The following is a 15004-nucleotide window of genomic DNA, read 5'->3' as shown; positions in this document are numbered from 1 at the left end:
TAAAAATTTATCATTTCATAAGTTGAAAAGCTACAATAAACATCCATATTTTTTACTTTGACCATAATTTATGATTTCAAAAGACGAATAATTAAAAAGTAAATAATTATATATATTTATATATATATATATATATATATATATATATGTATCTGTGTATATGCGTGTGTATGTATATGTGTATATATATATGTATATATATGTATATATATATATATGTATATTATAACCTTATAAATATCATTAGAGACAAATTAAACTCAGTCGAACCTTCCATAAAGTTTACCGTTGAAACAGAAACCAATAACTCATTACCTTTTCTTAACATACTTATGATAAAATCCAATAATTAACTATCCTTCAAAGTTCACCGCAAAACCACACACAAAAATGATTACATACATTTCTATTCACACCATAATAATAAAATAAAAACAGGGATGATAATTGGTTTCTTCTTACGCGCTTTCAGAATTTGCAGTCCTGAATATCTGGACGAAGAATTCAAATACCTCACAAACATTTTGAAAACCTTGCAATATCCGACATATTTCATATTGAATGCTAAGAGAAAAGCCACACAAATATTTTCCATAATAAATAATAATAAAAAAATCATACACATCAGACCTTTCTCTCATAAACAGACATCTTCTTTTACCTACACACACCAATAATACAATAATCTATAACACACTAAACAAACTAAAAATTCCTATCGTACAAACCGCATCACTAACCATAAAACATATATTAAAAACCACGAAACATCTCTATAACAAACCAGTTTCTGATGGAGGTATATACACTATTCCTTGCCATAATTGCCATCATAAATACGTTGGTGAAACTCAGCGTAAATTGGAAAAAAGCCTCAATGAACATAAAAGATATATAAAAAATAGCAATTCTCTAAGTGCATTATTCTCTCATTCATTGCAACATAACCACACCTTTGACTTTAACCAAGCAAAAGTAGTTAAATTTATTTTAAATAAACCACGCCGGAGACTTCTTGAATCTGCGCTTATCGCAATTTCAAGCACTATTAAACAACGTGGAGGTTTCTATAACATAGCGCCATTAATAAGTAAACTTTTATTAAAAGAACATTATTTAACTGTAGACACAGGTTAACTTTCTCACACCATTCAAACACCCCCTGTAATAATTAACACATAATCTCAATCAATAAATTACATAAAAAACACTCATTTTATTTCTGTTACAAACTTATATTTGAATTTCAACAGATATATTTTTTTCCCAATAAGAATATTAACTTGCGTTCATAGTTTTAAAATTACATTAACGACTATATGACGTCACTAAAATTTCTTCTCTTTAACAGCGCCAGCCCTCCCCCTCCTTTTTGAATTTCCAACGTCTTTTTTCCGTTTCTCTGAAATAGAACTGCGTCACACTGTGCACGTGAAACATTTTCAAATATATTGTACTGGTATTTTTTGTTTCTTAATATCATTCATCCTGAGGAAGTCTCGAAATAAAGACGAAACGTTGATGAACACATAATACGGTTTGTTCCTTTTTATTTTCTCTATTTCGTCGGAATACTATTTCCATAATTTTCATCATATGTATATGTGTGTGTCTATGAATTTTATTAGAAATATATTATTATAATATTATATTTAAACCAAATTCAGATTTATAATTTTATTCTATTTTATTTCTATCTTTAACCCATACTAATTTGTTTATCAAGTAAATACATACCTTTTATTTAAATTTTTTTCCAGATACATCTGCCTTATTTTTAATGCTAGGTTTACTTATGGTGTCTTTTACATATATTAAAAACCCTTCCTAATACTTTTGCTGATGAGGAAACTTAGTTTTTTTAAAAATTACTATATGTAAAAATTATTGTCCGTGGCTTAATGTCCACCACAATAAAAACATTGTTTTCCGAAACGATCGTACAAATTATTGGCTTTGTTGTTGTTCCTTCTTGTGAAACGGATTTTTAATTTAATTCTAATTTGAATTTGAAATTATCAATCACATTACTGAATATTAAATTAGCTCTAGGATATTTACCTATCGAGCTTATTAAATATCTAAATTACAACGAGCACTTTTTCTTTTCCTGTATTTTAATTAAATTAGTAATTTTACTATTACATTAAAATACACTCTGCTCTTTAGACTATTGTTCTAATCCCCTTTAAATTATATATATATATATATATATATATATATATATATATATATATATATATATATACATACATATATTGGTATTGCTACCTTTCGTTACATGGAAAACGTGTATTTCTATACAGGGTGTTTCAAAAGTCTTGGGAACATTACAAATGCGTATATCTCATCAACTATTCCAGGTAGAAAAATGAAACTGGTGTCATTTTAAAACTTGCTTAATCAAGTTTTTGGTCATATTAATGATTTTCGTCTTATCTTTCCATGTGCAGTAATGGCGTTCTCTAAACAAGACAAGGCGTTTTGCGTCCTCCAATTTGCAAAGACTGAATCGTGGACATGTGTTCAGCGTGCATTTCGCAGGAAATTTAAAAAAGAAGTCCCTGAAAGGAAACCCATTGTCAGATGGCATGCTAAATTTGTGAAAGATGGGTGTTTGTGCCCAAGTAAGCGAACAGGTCGCCCTTCAACTTCAGAAGATGCAGTTGAGCAAGTCCGGAAGCCTTTCAGCAGAGCCCCCGTAAATCAGTGAGAAGAGCCAGCAGAGAACTTCAGCTTGCTCCAGCAACTGTCTGGCGTGTCTTAAGGAAACGACTGCAAATGGTACCTTACAAGCTCAAGTTGGTCCAAAAGTTGAAGGACACTGATAAGCCACTTCGCCGTGACTTTTGCATTGCAATGCAAGAGAAGTTGGAAGATAACGGCTTTGATGACCGGCTTGTTTTTAGCGATGAGACGACCTTCTATCTGAATGGCAAAGTTAACAAGCATAGCACTCGCATATGGGGTACTGAGTGTGACTTTTTCCTTTGGGGCTTTGTCAAGCAACAAGTCTATGTGCCGCCCCTTCCAAGAGATATTGACGAACTAAAGGCTCGAATAACGGCAGTTGTGGGAACCATTGACGTCAAGATGTTGGAACGCGTTTGGCAGGAAATGGACTATTGACTAGATATCTGCCGTGTGACGAATGGTGCTCATATTGAGCAAGTTTGAAGATTCCCCACAAAACTTGAAACTTTAACCTTTCCAACGGTACCAATTTCATTTTTTAACTCCTAATAGTTTTTGAGTTATTAAAAATCTTTATGTTCCCAAGACTTTTGAAACACCCTGTATATCTATATCTATATCTTTATCTCTCTCTCTCTCTCTCTCTCTCTCTCTCTCTCTCTATATATATATATATATATATATATATATATATATATATATAAAACAAAGCTCGTTACATAAATTAATTGTAAATCAACACATTCGTATTAAAAGAAACCCCCAAAATCAGTCCACAGAAATACACGAAAGGTAGCGATACCAATAAAACGCATGTATATAGTGTTTCCTTTACAAAAAATATGCTTTGCACACTAGTTATTTCGATTATGTTAAATGGCATAGCGTTAATATATACTTAGATATCTATACTTAATATATACTTAGATATCTATACTCCTATAAATTTGTTTTTGTGTGTGTATTGACATTTATGTTAAAAACTATGTTTCTATCTATTTAAAAAGAACATACAACTTTGTTATATATGGGTTATGGAATTGCATTCATCTGCAAAAGATCTAGCTAATTTGCATATTTGTTTAAACATTCATTTTTTTTATAAATTCCCTATTAGTTTCGGTTTTCTTATGGGATGATCACCTTTAGTTAACTATCATGTGTAATAAATTACATATAATGTATTATATGCAGATATTCAACGTGATATATACTTGTGTAATATTTTCGTAAAATGTTTATAGTAAGCGTAAAATGCTTTCTATATATATTCATGTATGCGTATATATATATATATATATATATATATACATACATTTTAAAATGTTATCTACCAAAGTTCTGTATCAGTTTGGTTTACAGACATGAAACTTAATATATAGAGTATTCGAATCGATACAAGACTTTATATTTGGTTTTAGTCAAGTAAAATCGATACAAAAGTGGAAATAGAAAAATTGAATTTGCCAGGTTAAGTTCGAAAGACGGCATTACGAATATGCATGCGTAACGTAATAGCTATTTCTTCATATTTTAATTTTTAGCCCTGCAGCAAACATATCACCATTAACTCAGACAGACGAAAAAGTAAATTGTATGCTAAACATTTTGGTTTCGATTCTCATTGATTGCGCACGAGTCATTTTGCTTTTTACTTTTTAAATCCTACCTATACATTGAGTCTAATATAGTCTGCAGATATAATATTTGGGTTGCAGAAATTTCCCTTCTGGACCAAAGTACTCCAGGTTTGAAGCAACAGATGCCACATAAAAAAGTTTTTATATCTAGACTATTAGCCACTATCTCATGTAACTTTAGAACGCCATTTTAGACCACATTTAATCGTCATAATAAAATTCTACATTTCATCCTAGGAGCAACATCAGCACAACCGCAACCATCTTTAGAGAAAATATTTTCTATTTTCCCATCTAAATATCGAATCTCCTACAGCCCCCAGTTATTACCGGGAGGAATTCTGCACTTTCAACAAATGTGGGATTTCGCCCTTCGTAAATGGATCATAAACTCCTAGACATAACACAATCTTTACATTTTCCAATTAAAAAATAATGAGTCTCCCTAGACTAATTCCGCTCCTTCTGATTAGCTAATCTCTGTCCATTCTTATATTCCGGATTAACGGTATACGTATGCTTAACGAACGCTAATGTACCATTCAAATATGTCGTCGCAATGACACCTAAATTTTGCCCTCTGTGTAAATTGCTGTGTCCATTTCCTTACATTAAACGGCGCACGTTTGCTTTCTTCTCTCCCGTTCTTTCCCTCCCTACCTCTATCTGTATACATTCTCCTAAACTGTCTATCTCTCTCACTCTCTCTCTCACTCGCTTTTTACATTTCTTCTCTCCCGCTCGCTCGTTTTGTACATTTGTTCACGTAATTTAATATATTTCCAGATATAGTTACGTTTTTTATTTACTTTATTTAAATATACTTTATTTAAACTGCGCAATCTATCACCATCGCCGCCAAATTAAAAATAAATGTTTTGGCTATATCATCTATTAAATATTTGACATTGCGCACACGTTAACTGTTTTTGGGGTGGTGGGTAAATTTGTACCATAGCTCTACTTCCACAATTTTCTTTATAATGACGACTTCTAAAGGTTTTCGACTATGCTGATCAAGAAAATCTCATTAAACTTTTACAGGTACAAATACTTATAGAGATATAAAGACCTGTATTCTGCACTGTAATTCACTGGCTGTGCGATAAAAAAATCTACTTCTCTCCTACCGAAACTGCCACCCCCAATTTGTTTTTTTTGTTTTTTTTTGCATCTGCCCGAGCATATGCTAACTACGATTACATTTAGGGAAATTATTGTTCTACTCTCCTAAAAAAAGAGTTTATTACTCCGAAAGCCGTTTTTTATATGGCGATATTGGGGTGTCTATTCCAAACGACGGACAGTTTGAGTAATACGTATGGTTCTGCTATAACAGACCAATTGCTTAAAAACCCGCAATCTGCAATGAATTTCAGCAGTGAATTATTTATTATTTTTAGTCACGTTCAATTGTGGTTTCACCTGAAGGCCTTGAAGAATATTCACGTATGTTTAAAGAGACCTTCTCTCTTTTAGCAGAGGGGTTGTCTTTTAGGTCTTTGATTAGTCCCAACGGCGTTTCCACTCCATTGTATTATTATCATAACGATAGATTTATTTTAGTCATTCCACATTTTTTTCTTTCTGATAGTTGGTTTTTATTTTAGTCGCCCCTCCCGTTTAATTCGTTTCCCTATACAAAAGAAGAAAAAAAAGCTTGATTCGGCTTTGAAAAGTGAGGGCGAAACCTTGTCGGTCGACTCTGTCCCCTTATTTATCTAACTTTTTTTTCAACCTCTATCAAATATTTTCCCTCCGTCTTTTTTTACCACCAATCCAAAAAACTCAGTCTTCCCTTTTCAATAGTAATTATATATATATATATATATATATATATATATATATATATATGTATATATATATATATTGTTATATTTGTAGAGAGGCTGGTTGATATTGGTTGATAAATAAAGAAGTCATCATAACGGAATAAGAAATAGTTTTTTGTCTCTTAGCGAACGCCAAAGGCGAACGGTGAATTTAAATGCAAATATAAATGTGAAAGTATGCACCCCCTCGCCTTCGGCGGGAGTGAATTTAAATTCAATAAATAAAAAATAAATAATAATAACAAGTAAATAAACGCACTAGCGTTCGAGGCGTAGACACACACCTCTCCCTTCCTCTGAAAATGCAATGCGCGAGAGCCCACTGTCAGCGAAGCTGAATAAAAGGGAAAGGGAGAGAAAGAAAAAGTGAAATCGATGCGGACGAATAAAGAAAGCAGTTTTTGAACTGAGCGTTTTGTCAACGGTGAAAAACGATAGCGTTCGTATAAGAAAATTGAGAGAAAAAAAAGATACTAAAGAAAAAGGGGTTGAATTCTTTCGGCCAAGAATAGATATCATGGAAAGTTCACGGCGAAGATATTAAAGATGAATAAGAAGAGGTTTGCAATGAACAAAAATATCGTCATGTCGACGGGCGTCCCCATCCAGGAAGAAACAAAACAGGAAAAATCTCGCGAATGATGAACTTTGCGGAGACATTATGAAATACGAAAGTCCAATTGGATAAAGTTAAGTGACTATTATGATTTCCCCATCCCGATATCCTCGCTCCTTGTCCTTGGCCGAACCGTCATACCATAATGGAAATGGTATATATATTTTCTCTTATATTATTTTTTTTGTCACCTTGTTTTCTTTTCTTTCTTTATGATTTTCCGACCTCACCGCAACCTATTGCGGTGTGATATTAAATTTAAGGATGTTGAAAAAAATTCGTGTTTTAAGATTCTAGCGTTGTCATTCTTGCTTTGAGTTTGAATCGTTCTGAACAAAATGTGCTAATGAGAACCCCAGACAACGTGTCAAATAGGTCACAAATCGTGGCCGACACTTTACTTGTCTTTATTTTATTTTTATTTTTATATTGTGTTACAGACAACGAAGGGTGAAGCGCTGACCTAGAGTCATAAGATTCTTACCAGGGGACATCCAGCCCGACTCAGCTTCATACCGGTCCATAACAATATAAATAAATATATATATATATATATATATATATATATATATATATATATATATATATATAAGAGCAAATAGTTAATAAAACATGTTAGAAACAATTTGAAAAAGAGTTAAAAACATATTTAATCTGAAAGGGAAACAATACGTCGATAGTCCTTAATCCGCGGAGTTCTGAAGAAAAACTTCCCTTCTCATCAGAGGGTAAGAATTAGCAAAATACGGGATCGGATTTTGCATACAAAAGTATTTGATTAAACTGCAAGTAAGTAAAATATCTTACTTGATAAAAAGTGAAGCAGAGGGAATATGGTGAAGAAAAAGTTGATTTCACGTGAATGGATAGTCTAGTGAAAGTTAACGTATCCAATGACGGTAAAATCCAAAAATGTAAATTCAAGAAAATTAATTAAATTTCTATTCGCACAAGTAAAATCCAAAGAAATCGCGTATTGGAAGATGGTCCAAAATAATTCAAAAGGCCGAAATCCGTGAAATAATTCAAAACTATGTACAAGGAAAAGGGGGAAAAATTCCAATAATAGTAATAAAATTTAATTGTAATTTTTATTATATATATATATATATATATGTGTGTGTGTGTGTGTGTGTGTGTGTGTGCGTGTGTGTGTGCGTGCGTGCGTTCGTGTATATATGTCTGTTTGTTAATAGATATATATATTGAGCTAAACTAGTGATGAGTCGATTCCAATACTTTTACCGGTTCCGATACAATTGCCGATTCTGTACTAAATTCAAAATTCCGATAAAATTACGGATTCCGATTCTTTACAAACATCTAAATTTTTTCAACTTTACAGTAAACACTGCTCACACATGAGTAAAGTATAACCTAATGTTTCTCTTTAGTGAAGACACATATCTATTTCATATAGGTAATCTCCCTATTTCTTTCTTTCATTCTCTATTTATTTATATATATACTTATTTTCACACACACACACACACACACACACACACACACACACACACACACACAGTGTCCACAAAGTCTGGCTACATTATGTAGCCAGACTTAGTGGAAGCATCCTGTTGATTATGTAGTCAGACTTTGTGGGCACCCTGTATATATATATATATATATATATATATATATATATATATATATATATATATATATATATATATATATACATACACACAGGGTGCCCACAAAATCTGGCTACATAATCTACAGGATGCTTCCACAAAGTCTGGCTACATAATTTAGTATCCAGACACCCTGTATATATATATATATATATATATATATATATATATATATATATATATATATATATATATATATATATATATATATATATATATATATATAGACACATGACTTCTTTTTCGGATGTTTAAACTCAGTTCTAAATAACAACAACAACAACAACACAAAAAAATTGAACCGTCCGGATTTGCATCTTGAGGCTTCTGGCGTCTGGCTTCTGGCAATAGTCCTTTTGTAATAACCTGGATCCCTTGAGAGCATCTGTTAAATAGCGGCGCATCTACGATCTCACTCGTTGAACATTGTGTCACTTTCAGATTGATAGAACTTGCACAATATCGCATATGTAGACACAAAAGATTTTGGAAATTTTTTAGTCTGCTCAAAACAACTGTTAATTTCAACCTCTTCAAATTATATATGTACATACATAGGGTAAAACAATAAACTTGTCATCTTGGAAAAGACGACATTATTCTATTTCCGTATGATGAAACCCGTTTTTTTTTTGTTTTTTTTCAGATCATCTACTAGTTGGCCAGTTGTGTACAAATGCAAAAAGCGATAAGAGCATTCTATCACAAAAGTGACACATATATTAAACCAGGTAGATCGGATATAGGCCGCTGTTTAACACATGCTCAAGTTATTACAACAGGGCCATTGATAGGACTCTCAAAATGCAAATCCGGACGGTTCAATGTTTGAGGCCACGGCTATGGTCTTAGGTGTTGTTTCAAGTGAAGGCCACATCATGTCACATCTTCGAAGTCGGATTGAAAGTCAACACCAAAATGTACTTGGATATCTGATGATCCTCCAGTGCAATCCTGGGTGTGGCAACAAGACTGGGCGCGCGCCAACAAGTCCAAAGAGACCCAGGTTTGGCTTCAGAGTATCCGTCTTTCACTGCCCCCCTCTCCTCCCATGACTTGAACCCTCTTGGTTACTGCGTTTGATCATACGCCGGGAACATCACTACCATGACCTCCAACAACACCAAAGCTAGTCTGACTGCCGTCATCTGCCGAGTATTCGATAGGCTCCAGCCGGCGTTTGTGGAAAAAGCATGCTCCCAGTTCCTGACCCGTATCGACGTTTTGATTGAGGCTGAAGGCGGCTACATTGAATTGATGTCAGCTCTACTACATAATCCAGTTACCTGAATTTATATTTTTAAATAAAAGTTTAATAATAAAACTGTTTTCTTTATGACGACAAGTTTATTGTTGCGCCCTGTATATTTCGCTATCTCTAAGAAAAACAAAACACGCTTCATACATACATATATATATATATATATATATATATATATAATTTAAAGGAGATTAGAATAATAGTCTAAAGAGCTAAGTGTATTTTAATGTAACAGTGAAATTACTAGTTTAATTAAAATACAGGAAATGCTCGTTGTAATTTAGATATATAATAAGCTCGATAGTTAAATGTCCTAGAGCTAATTCAATATTAAGTAATGTAATTTATAATTTAAAAATTTAAAAAGAAATTTTAAAATTTAAAAATCAAATTTTAATTAAATTAAAAATCAGTTTCATAAGAAGGAACAACAACAAAGTCAATTATCTGTACGATCGTTTCGGAAATCCGTGCTTTTTATTTGTGGTATACATGAAGTCACGTAGAACAATTATACATAGTTTTTTTGGTAAGCACGGTCTCCTCATCAGCAAATTTAGGAGGATTTATATTGAATTGAAAAGACACCAAAAATAAACCTAGCATTAAAAGTAAGGCAGATGAATCTGAAAAATTGAAGTAAAAGGTTTGGATTTAAAATTTATAAGAAAATTAGTATAGGTTAGAGATAGAAATGAGTAGAAAAAATATATATTTTTTTGAATTTACATAATAAATTTGATTTAAAAATATATAGATATAGTTACCTTTTAGTTTTTCTTTTTTGAAATCAGGAACTGTATTTAAAGTAGTCATTTAGATGTTTGCTATAGCTTTTTATTTTATTGAATGATGAATTTTAAAAGGGCGACGCTCGTGCAGTAAATTGTTTCCGTTAGCGTATTTTGATTTAAAGACGCTACAGTTAATATCTATAGAGAGAGAATATTTATTTTGCAAGATTTTAAGGGGAGATAATTGTCATGTGTTTTTGGCTTTATTTATTATTTGATTAACGAGTCTAAGGGCGGTAATTGGTCTAACTTAATTTATTAAAAAAAAAAAAGTAATCTATTTTTACTAATGAGTAATTTTTAATGATTTAAGGTGGTTTATATTTATTAAATTTAAACCAACGTTTATGATTACATGATAGAAGCTCATGTCTTGAATTTACTAGTTTGGTTGTGCTTTTTATATCTTCATATTTTACAATTTTTAGGGTTTCGTTTGTACATAATGTACAAAATTTATCTCCTGGTTTATATGATTTGCAAGTCTCAATTATTTGCCATTTTAAGTTGAAAGAAATATTGCTATTTTTTAGTTGCCAAATATAGTTGGATAGAGTAGTTTGGTTTGATAGAGAGTTATTTTTAAAAGAATGTTTGTGCGTTGAAATTCTATGTTTTATTGGGCCAGATGTGGAACCAATATATATTACCTCTTGATTATTATGATTATTTTCCGTTAGGTCTATTGTTGGATTATAATGTGGTGGGTTGGTTAGTAATTGATCGGTAGATTGATTTAAGTTGGTGTTATTATTTAATCTGGTAGTTGAGTTATGGCTGTTGATAGGTTCTTGTATATTTGGAGTTTTTGATACTGTGCAGCTATAGATAGCATTTTTAATTTTACATGAGCCTTGTAGGGGACATTTATTTTTTCTTCTACAGTTACAGTCCGATGTATTTTGTATAGTTGTATTTTGTAGTTTATTAATTTTATTATTATTATAGTAGAGTAAGAGACTTTAATTGTGTTCTTATTGAAAATCTTATTATATCTATGGGGGGCTTTAAAGTTCTTATCTAATATTTTAAAAAATTCTCTAGCTATGTTTATTTCTAGGTTTTTGGAATACGGGGGGTTGAACCATAGGATCTCCTTGTGTCTATTCTTACGTTTGCGGGTTTTAGTTTGTTGTTTATTTATATTATTATCTAATATTTGTAGTTTGGTTTTATCTTTTTTTGTCTCCTGGTTATTTTTCTTAACTCGTATACGGGAAGACATTGCCATATTATATGTTATTACGCTCTTAATAGGTTTATTTTTAATGCAGTTTATGTTTCTATCATTTTCATTTATGAATTTAATTTGTGAATTATATCCAGAGTTTTTAAGGGCTTCAGTATAGTATTTTTCATTTTTGGTAAATATTGATTTAGTAGAAGACAGTCTAGAAATTCTTAGAGCGATATTGGGAACTATTAATTTTAATATTGATTTATGGTGGTTTGATTGATTGTGGACATATAGAAGTGATTGGTTAGGTTTATGGTATGGTTCAAAGGTAGAATTTTCAAGATTTAAGGTTATGTCTAAGAAATTAACAATTTTTTTATTAGGGTCGATTTTTATACTAAGTCCATAATTTTTAAATAATTTATGTAGAGCTTTAATTGCTTTTTCATAATTTTTATTAGTAGAATTCGTTATGAAAAGTGCATCATCTCTATATAGCCCTCCTTCAAGTTTGAATTGTTTATGGAGTATACAATGTATTTCATTTAAAAGGAAAAGGCCAACTAGGTCAGTGACATGAGTCGAGTCCATCGATCCCATTAAAATGTTGAAGTGGTTAGGGGTATTTTTCCTGGTCCAATATTTATTATCAAATGTTATTAAAGACTGTCTAGCTATAAGTATTATTTTAATTACCGCCCTTAGACTCGTTAATCAAATAATAAATAAAGCCAAAAACACATGACAATTATCTCCCCTTAAAATCTTGCAAAATAAATATTCTCTCTCTATAGATATTAACTGTAGCGTCTTTAAATCAAAATACGCTAACGGAAACAATTTACTGCACGAGCGTCGCCCTTTTAAAATTCATCATTCAATAAAATAAAAAGCTATAGCAAACATCTAAATGACTACTTTAAATACAGTTCCTGATTTCAAAAAAGAAAAACTAAAAGGTAACTATATCTATATATTTTTAAATCAAATTTATTATGTAAATTCAAAAAAATATATATTTTTTCTACTCATTTCTATCTCTAACCTATACTAATTTTCTTATAAATTTTAAATCCAAACCTTTTACTTCAATTTTTCAGATTCATCTGCCTTACTTTTAATGCTAGGTTTATTTTTGGTGTCTTTTCAATTCAATATAAATCCTCCTAAATTTGCTGATGAGGAGACCGTGCTTACCAAAAAAACTATGTACAATTGTTCTACGTGACTTCATGTATACCACAAATAAAAAGCACGGATTTCCGAAACGATCGTACAAATAATTGACTTTGTTGTTGTTCCTTCTTATGAAACTGATTTTTAATTTAATTAAAATTTGATTTTTAAATTTTAAAATATTTTTTTAAATTTTTAAATTATAAATCACATTACTTAATATATATATATATATATATATATATATATATATATATATATATGTATATATATATATATAAACATAAAGGTTCTTTTTTTTCTAGATAGCAAATTTGAATTGAAATAAATCACAAAATTATGCAAATATGGAGTTTATTCCACAAATGAATTTTAGCATTTAAATTATTTAAATACAATTTCGAATATCTCGCCTCTCGCGCGTTTATTGTGTAATCTAGAGGTTCAATTTTCAGAAACTATACGCATTTAATTACCCAATAATTCCGAAATAACGCTCTTATCTCTTTTTAGATTTGTACACAACTGGCTAATTAATAGATTGTCTGCAACAAAGAAACCGGGTTTCATCATAGGGAACCGTTACCGTTTTCTCTAAGGTGACAATTTTATTATATATATATATATATATATATATATATATATATATATATATATATATATATATATATATATGTCAAAACACTAGTGTCTGTAGGTATTTAATAATTATTATAGTAAATAATTATGTCAGCCCCTTTAAGAAACTCGTTCCTCATCGTTGAGCAATTTCAGTTGAAATAAAAAGTCGGTCAATTTAACTCGCATGTGCAAATCATCATATAATGATTAGATCAGTCTGACAGATGTTAAAAAAACATTTTAAAAATGTTTAAATTTCAACAGTATTTCTCGCGATTAACGGTGGCCGAATGGATTTGGTCCTTGCTCTATTAGCAAGGACCAAATCCATTCGGCCACTATTAGTCAGAAATGGCTTCGTTGCCGGGTACGAATCTGTCGACCGGTGTTAATCGTGATATTATAGGTAGTTGCCTTTCTAGCTGCACTGATGAGCTGTAAAACAGCGGAGCAGTACTGTATGTGGATGACTATATATATATGCATATATATATAGTCATATACATATATATATGTATATATATATGTATATATATATATTGTATATCCCCGCAGAGACGAAACTTTTCATATCCTTAAAGAAAATAATCTCATGATAGTAAATCGTATAAACAAGGTGACCAGTTGATAGGTCCATTACGTGAAATTCAAATGTTCATCAAATGTTTCTCTCAGTAAATTGATTGTATCACGCGCTGTGTGGCATGTGGCTCCGTCCTGCTAGAATCACATGTTTGCAACATTAATGTTTTCCAATTGAGACACGAAGAAGTTAGTAATCATCTCCGTTTACTGTTATGTTGTAATCCTCACTACTATGAACACATGGACCAATTATTCCTCCAATTCATAAAGCAATTATTCCACCAATTCATAAAGCAATTATTCCACCAATTCATAAAACAATTATTCCACCAATTCATAAAGCAATTATTCCACCAATTAATAAAACAATTATTCCACCAATTCATAAAACAATTATTTCACCAATTCATAAAGCAATTATTCCACCAATTAATAAAGCAATTATTCCACCAATTCATAAAGCAATTATTCCACCAATTCATAAAGTAATTATTCCACCAATTTATAAAGTAATTATTCCACCAATTCATAAAGCAATTATTCCACCAATTCATAAAGCAATTATTCCACCAATTCATAAAACAATTATTCCATCAATTCATAAAGCAATTATTCCACCAATTCATAAAGCAATTATTCCACCAATTCATAAAACAATTATTCCACCAATTCATAAAGCAATTATTCCACCAATTCATAAAGCAATTATTCCACCAATTCATAAAGCAATTATTCCACCAATTAATAAAACAATTATTCCACCAATTCATAAAACAATTATTTCACCAATTCATAAAGCAATTATTCCACCAATTAATAAAGCAATTATTCCACCAATTCATAAAGCAATTATTCCACCAATTCATAAAGTAATTATTCCACCAATTTATAAAGTAATTATTCCACCAATTCATAAAGCAATTATTCCACCAATTCATAAAGCAATTATTCCACCAATTCATAAAACAATTATT

This window comes from Euprymna scolopes, chromosome 17 (genome assembly GCF_053919585.1).
Source record: "Euprymna scolopes isolate OS-2025 chromosome 17, ASM5391958v1, whole genome shotgun sequence".
Lineage (NCBI taxonomy): Eukaryota > Metazoa > Mollusca > Cephalopoda > Sepiida > Sepiolidae > Euprymna > Euprymna scolopes.
The sequence above is the reverse complement of the archived record's forward strand: the minus strand, read 5'-3'. Positions refer to the sequence as shown.